Source organism: Nomascus leucogenys, chromosome 9, assembly GCF_006542625.1.
Source record: "Nomascus leucogenys isolate Asia chromosome 9, Asia_NLE_v1, whole genome shotgun sequence".
Taxonomy (NCBI): Eukaryota; Metazoa; Chordata; class Mammalia; order Primates; family Hylobatidae; genus Nomascus; species Nomascus leucogenys.
In genome coordinates, this window is record NC_044389.1 from 23,037,485 (window position 1) to 23,045,815 (window position 8,331).

An 8,331-nucleotide genomic window follows, 5' to 3' on the forward strand; every position below is an offset into this window, starting at 1 on the left:
GTTTTACTAAATATTGGTGTCAGACTTACCAGACATTTGTTTCTAGTAATAATCTTCCTACTTGAGAAAGTAGCTCTAAGTCAACAGATAGTGTCCATGCTCAGCAGTATACTACTATTATTGTGAGTAAAAGTGGTCTGTGGTGTTCCACTGTTTTCTGTGTCTGTTCTGTTTTTTTTTTATTAAGCCTTGTCTGCCATCTTATTTTTATTCTATTTTAAAAAATAAATGAAAGACTTTGATTCTGTTGAATCCCAGTGACATGTTCATCTTGCTGCTTTGAAATCTCACATTTCAAAGGACTGTGAGTCAGTTCTCACAGCTATACCTTTTCCTGCTGTGTGAGTTTGATCAAATCAGCTAACTTCTTTTCAGTTTTCTTTGTGTAGAAGTCAAAGGCAATCATCAGCAACTTGCAGCTATGGTAGTGGCATGGGAAGATCTCCTTTTGAAATTCTATACTGATCAAAACTAGCCCCAGAGAAATTAAGATTTAGACAGAATTTGCCATAGCTAGGATGTTTTCCATTTTTCTTATGATGTTAGAGCTCTTTGCCTAGACTTCTTCCTAAAATTTGGCAATCCACCTATTCCGAATGCAGGGCCCCTTTTACCACTGCAACTCTGCATTCACTGGGCTAGTCTTCCAGATTGCTTCTTTCCCTATCAATATTTACTTGTCTTGGATTTCGTTTTTTATTTAGTTAGTTGATTTCTGTAAAATTAATATGTTAATCAAATGTATAAATGTATGTTCAGATGTTAATATCACAGACTATTCCTTCCAACTCCAATTTAATTTTCCTGCTTTTTTTTAGATACTCATAGCTGGATATTGATCCCTCCCAACTGCAGATCTTATCCAGCTCCCTCCTGTTGTGGAGGCGTATTGAGTAGTCTGTTGTTTTAGATAGGATTTTCATAGTTGCAAGTGTTAGCAGCCCCATATTGACTATTAATTAGCTTAGGTAAATAGGACGATAACTGGAATACCCTCGGGTACCTTAAGTAATAAATGGAAATGTTGAACAACTAACCCCTCAAAGATCAGCTAAGACTGAACTAGGGTGTAGGGGACTTAGAATGCTTGTAAACTGTGGATTTGCTATAGACCAGAGTTAGCTACAAACTGGGGAAACATGACTGTCAGCAATTTGTGAAGCTTATATTTTGCACTTCTAAAGGCAGCAGAATCCTGAAGTGTAAACAATCTCTTCTTACCCATGTGTTTTCCTTCTGTGTGTTTTGTCTTGCCTATTTTTTTTATTGTGTTATGAAAACAGAAAACCAGGGCAATATATTTGGTAGGAACTCAAAGATAGAACAAACTCATAATCTTGTTTTATGTTTTGTTTCAGATGCTATGGAAGATCAGAAAATATAAATTTATGAACTGCTATAAACTGTTATTTTCTTTGTGAAGATCAGATAACTTTTGTCTTTGTAGGCACTGCAACATTTTAAGTTCTATTTCATCTGAAGTTGATGTTTTATTTGTGACTTTGTGGCTTATCCCCATATTGGTTCTCTTAAGACCAGGCTCTTAGTTGCAACAGGAAGATCTTAACATACCAAAAACAGTGTATAGAAATATTAAGAGCCCTATTTTGTGTGGGAGTTTGTTCCATTTTTCTAGCCTGGGGTTTCTTTTCTCACATTTTGCTTAGGCAAGGTTGAGGCATCTCTGTTGCCCCATGTGAAAGAGTGAGCAATACAGACAAAGTGTGGCAATTCGTAATGCTTGCACTAAATGAGAGCAGGAGGTTGATATGTTCACGAAAGCAGGGAAGTGAGGCCAGAATGGGATAAGGATTGGAGATGTCATGGTGGGGCTGAGAATGTCTGGACAATCTCTGAAACTGATCTGTCCCTCTCCTGACTTCATTGTTCACTGTAGAACAACTGTTCATTGATTCTCAACAAGACTGAAACCACTGCAGAATACAGCAGTTGTATCAGGAATTACATGACCCTCTTCAATCCTGGAAATCACATTCTTTAACCTTGTAGATGGTCATGTTTCATAATTTATCTTTCATATTTTTAGATGAATCATTATACACCATTCATGGAAAATTAAAAGCTGCTGAGAAGACCTAAAAATTATCAGTCCATTAGGATTTTCCCCCTTTATACAGAATTTCCCCTGATTTGGGGCAGTTTCCAAGACAGTAGAATAACACCATAGAAAATGTCACAATTTCACTTCTCTTTTATGAGAAAATTTGTGTGTTTTACACAAAAGATCACTTCGGAAGTAATCATGAAATAGATTTGAAACATTGAGGCTTTCTCTCTCTTTGTTTCTCTCTCTGCCTCTTTCTCTCTCTCTTCTTTCTGGCAGAAACCATACCCAACTTTCAAATCAAATATCAGTGGGTCTAGAGAAGGAAGGCCTAGGAAGGTGTGGATAGCTCTAAAACCATTTGATTGCACAACTGCTATGAGATGAGGGTATGACAAAGGTGTTTGTAATCTCATAGAAAGTTGAATAAAAGTACCTATGATTACATCAAATTAAAGTCTATTTTAGCCATGCCTAATCCAATATAACACTTGATATTAACCAATGGTTAGCCAATAATTAACCAATGGTTGAAACTACCCCCAGCACTATGTAGTAAGAAGGACATTATCCAGACTTTTTTCTTTCTCAGAAACACTGTTCAATCTCCTCTTTCTACTTCTTTAATATGCCTTTTCTGCCAAAACCCTTGTATTTTTGTACCTGAACTATTTTTCTTCTTTCCCCTTCCTTCCCTCCTCCTCCCTCCCTCCCTCCCTTCCTTCCTTCTTTCCTTCTTTCCTTCTTTCCTTCCTTCCTTCCTCCCTCCCTCCCTCCCCCGCTCCTCTTTCTTCCTTCCTTCTGCCGCTCCCCCTCCCTCTCTTTCTTTCCTTTCCTAGACAATTTCACTGTGAAACCTTTACCTTTGTTAACAGTTTACCTTTGTGAAATTAGAAGAAAAAATAGATCACCTCAATGAGTAGTTAAACTCTTGGGGCTTCTGAGGACTGTCTCCCATGGTCAAGTACAATCTATAATCTTTCAGTCGTAATCTACAAACAAAGCAATATTTTTCTGAACAAATGTTTCACATTATTTTAACAGATCAGAACAAGGAATGACTTTGTTGAGACATATTTAAGGGAAATTGAAACTAAGGTTAGTTTTTATATGCGAAGAATTAGAGTTCAGTAGGAAAAAACTAAGGTGTTTTCAAAACATTTTTAAAGTATATTTTTGGGCAGGGGTCATTTTTGGATATAAATTCAATACCCCAACAGGAGAGGCCTCTCCAAACCGGTTCCAGATGCTAATGTCATTGTCTCTTTATTAAGTTAATAGACATGAAAAAATACTTGTTTTTAAACATGTATTTTTGGAAGACCTCTCAATTTTACCCGAAGTAAAAAATCAAAATTCTTATAATGGTCTGTGGGACCTGACATGATTTAATTCCTGACTCCTCTGGCCTATGCATTGTTTACTCTTCTCTCCCCGCATTCACCTCCAGCCCCACTGGCCCCCCTGGCTGCTTCTCAACCTGTCAGGCTCATTCTTGCCTTTGGGATATTCCTTTTGCCTGGAATATCCCCAGATATCTACTTGGCCAGTTCCTTCACTTCCTTCACGTTTTTGGTCAGATGCTGTCTTGTCAATGAGGCCTTCTGTAACGACTGTAATTAGAATTGCAATTGGCCCTCTCCTTATTCTGTTACCATCTATCTTCATCTGCTTTCCCCCTCATTCTGCTTAATAACTTCTAACCCACTGTTTAATTCAATATATTATGTTTATGTTAGTTTTCTGCCTCTTCCCCATTACAATGAAGAATCTATGAGGACAACGATCTTTCTCTCTTTTGCTCAAATGTCTGGAATAGTACCTGGCCCATAGAAGGTACTAAAAAATCGTGTTGAATAAAGGGGTTAAGGGCTGGGGCTTACATTAATTTGTTCAACGATTCAACAAACATTTAGTAAATGCTTATTGTCTGCTAGTCACTCTGCTAGATAAAAGAATCCAGAGGTGAGTCTTATTTTGGAGAGAGAAAAATGAATGGAAAAACCAAAACAACAACAACAAAAAACGTGTATTATGTACAATTCTGGGCATTCTGGGAGGACATAAGGTGGTGTGTAACCCAGTACAGGCAGGGTCATAAAGGATTCATTAATTTTATTTACTCAACAAATAATACTTCCTATGTGCTAATTATGCTTCCAGGCACTTTAAAAGAGGGCACGTTCAACCAGCTTGTGTTCTTTGCCCTTTGCCCTTTCCCCTACTTCCCTCTGTCTGAGCAGCCATCTTGCCTACCATGTGGTTTCAAAAGGGCAAATGCCAGAGGCCAAGGCTAACTGAACAGAAATATAGAAAGATTTGAGTTCCTGATGAAATCATGAAGCCACAGTTCCAGCTTGATTGGCTGATCTCCAGATTTCTTATACATGAGAAAAGAAAGGATCAAACTTTTACCACTATGATTTGACTTACCATCTTTGAGAGGTATTGTTTGGCACCCAGCAATAAAATGAAGGAAATCAGCATATCTTAAATTATCTCCACTCTTCTCTGTCCAGTTTTAGTTAGTTGGAGCATCATTTCTGTATGATTGGAATATGAAGGGTTGAGGCAATGAAAAGCCTGCCCAGTTTTTTTTCTAATTTCTTCCTCCAGCAATTGTGCACGCAGGCTTCTTTCCACAAAGTCAGCAAGGGGCAGCCGAGTGGAGTGACGGAGATTTCATTCAGCTTTTTAAGGCAAGGCCTCTACCCTCCTGTGCAGCAAAAGCACAAAGCAGTTATCCTACATAGAAATCTCTCGGTGTGTTTGGAACTATTTTGTTTTATTTTATTTTTAGAGACAGGATCTGGCCCTGTCACTCAGGCTGAAGTGTACTGGGCATGATCACAGCTGACTATAGCCTTGAACTCCTGGGCTCAAGGGATCCTCCTACCTCAGCCTTCTGAGTAGCTAGGATTACAGGCACATGCCACCATTCCTTGTTATTATTATTATTTTTTAGACTTGTATTGATATGATTTTGATTGTTGCCCAGGCTGGTCTTGAACTCCTGGCCACAGGTGATCCTCCTGCTTCCTTCATTTCCCACAGTTCTGGGAATGCAGGCACGAGCAACCACACCAAGGTAGGACTAGTCTAGATTCTAATACAACATCAACCCATGTGCCCCACAAAGGCTCTGCTGATACCTATTTTCCCTTGTAGAGTTTTATCTGCATAGTCTAAAACCCCACTTTCTGCCTGTGCCTGCATGTGGCTAATGTTTCCAGAAAAGAAAATGTCAGTGATCTAAGCCCACCTATGGAGGGATCTTCCCTTTTTGAATTTTAATTCATCTAATTTTCTTTGCTTCTCTAGCTGTCTGATGTCCTCAACAATATGACATTTTGGTAATTAGTTTGTTTTAATTTTCCAAGTCCTACCACTTCCTCTTATATCCTTCTCAGAAACAGTATTCTGAACTGATAGATTTAGTGAAAGTTTGGATATATTCTGGGATTCTAAACTGAAGTGATTTTCTCTTGAAAGAAAATCACTTCCCCTGGAAGAAGGGTATGCAGGCAGCGCTCTGTTGTAGCTCTGACAGGCAATAGAGTCTTTACTATTGTACTGTTATTTTGAAAAAAGCACTGCTTACTGTTTCCATATTACTTGCAGTGTTTTTTAGAAAATGTGGAAACAATACAGTCATGCTTAAATAGAACAAATGTAAAAAAGAAGGCAAGCAAAGATTACAGAAAAGTCAGCCTGAGTGTCATGTTGAGCTTACCTTTCCATCCACATGCTAAGGACCCAAGTCACATGTGTCTGGCTATTACAATTCACTTTTTTCTCATACACCCCTACCAGATCCAGAGAAAATGGATCATATTGAGCAGTCTGACTAGGAAGACGATAAAACTTCATTTTTAGAGCAATCTTATGAGGTATGCACAATTACTCACACCTTAGATAAGGAAATGGAGGCTCAAAGGGATAAAGAAACTTACCTAAGATCACATAGCAAATACATGGTGGTTAATAGAGAACAGATAATTTTCCTCACCGATGATCAGGCTCTGCCTGCTTTTGTTTCTCTGAACCGCAGTATAGCCCTGTCTTGAGAAACTGTCTTTCTTCCCTTTGCTAGTGGTCTAATCCATTGTGTCTGCTCCTTGCTCTGACTTCATCCCCCCAACTCTCTGGAGGCCTGGTTGTGCCTTCCCTCCTGCAAGGCCTTATTGGAGGAAAAAGTCTCCATTTCCCTTAGTTCCACTTTCATTTGTACCCTTTTCCTCTTTAAAGGAAAACAAAACAAGCAAGTAGAAAAAAATCACCATTAACATTTCAAGAACAAAAGAAACCCAAATCTCCTACCTGAAGCATTTTTTCCTTTTTGTTTTGTGTGATAGGACATTTTATATTCCAGTAGTTAAGATTTCTCTTTTAATCTAGACAATCTTAGGTTTTCATGTCTTGTGGCTCTGTCTCTAATTTTCTTTTTAATTATGGCAATGGGACACACAGATACACACACGCTCTGTCCTCTTTTTTGGAGTTTTGTCACCTCAAGTCATTCAAAACAGAAAGGTGGATATCTCTTATAGGAACTATATTGATTAGAGTGCTATGATATCCTGGGCTTGTAACATAATCAAAAATGAGCCTTGACTCACTCTATAAAATTGGGAAAATATTACCTGACCTTTTTTTCCCTCAGTGATAAAATTAGGAGAAATGGTATCTATGTGGAATTCAACTTTTAAGAGGAACATTTTATGAAAATAGCCTGTTGCTAGAATGTGCTATTTATGAATATGCTTATTAAATATATATTTATAAAATGATTATATATATTATTTATGTTTCAGCTTCTTTTAAAAACTAAAACCAAAACTTTCCAGAATTAGATATACTAGTCCTTGTACATTAGTTCTGTTCTTCCTCCAACTGTGCAAAAACTCTTCATATTGCTTCATATTGACGAAGATAAAGAGAAATGCTGCAGTGTGGGTTGACCAGAAGCCAACTCAGAGAAAGAGATTTGTGTGCAGGAAGTTTATTGGGCATGCATTTTGAGTTCAATACCTGTGGGGGATGAAGGTCAGTGAAATAGGACAGAGAGAGAAATTGGGCTGAGCTGCAGTCACAACAAGGGCCTCAGTCAATCCTGCGGTCATCATTGAACCTAGGCCTGCCCTTCAGACTTTATCCACCTTGAATCAAGGCGACTGTGCCTTTAAATCATTTGCTGACTAGTTATGGGATGCAAGCTGCCCCAACAAAGGTGCTGGGACCTTAGGGGAGGTAGGTCCTTTCAGCTGTGCTTAGCTAAGAGGTGTTGGTTGGCAACAGTTTCAGCAACTGGGGAATGAATGCTGCAGTCCTGAAGTGAGGGAATCTGGGTGGCACAGCAGAGCAATCACTACGATTAAGACATTAATCAACAGTGCAGATTACATTCTTCATTATGTTTATATTTATATCTATTAGATGGCTCCTGAAATTGCCTTTTTTTTTTTTTTGAGGTAGAGTCTCGCTCTGTCACCCAGGCTGGAGTGCAATGCCATGATCTCGGCTCACTGCAACCTCCACCTCCTGGGTTCAAGTGATTCTCCCGTCTCAGCCTCCTGAGTAGCTGGGATTACAGGCACGCTATCATGCCTGGCTAATATTCTTTTGTATTTTTAGTAGAGATGGGGTTTCACCATGTTGATCAGGCTGTTTCTCAAACTCCTGACATTGTCATCCGCCTGCCTTGGGCTTCCAAAGTGCTGGGATTACAGGCGTGAGCCACTGCGCGCGGCCGGAATTGCCAGTTTTATAGTAAAAATTTGTTGAATATTGACAATTTATATGGTACACGATCTAATTACGTAATTTATTTTCAGGAGTTTGTGTGAAAGCATACAGCAGTAGAAAAATAATTAGTGAGTAGAGAATGTAGGAGCAGATAGAATAGGTGGTTTTACTAGTTTCTATTGATGCTATCATAGAGCAGTCCGTATTTCCAAAAACAAATTTTATCTTTTTAAAGAAGAAGCTTTCAGTTTTCTTGATTTTCTATTTCCTATTTTATTGATTTTCTATTTCCTATTTTATTGATTTCTGCTCTGATTTTTATTTCATTTTTTCTGCTAAGTTTAGGTTTTATTTGCTTTTCTTTTTCTGCTTTCTTGAGGTGAAAGCTGAGATAATTGAATTAAGACATTTCTTGTTTTCTAGCATAGATATTTAGTGCTATGAATTCCCTGTAAGTACTACTTAAGCAACATCCCATAAATTTTGATATGTTGTGTTTTCATTTTTACTTAGTTCAAAAT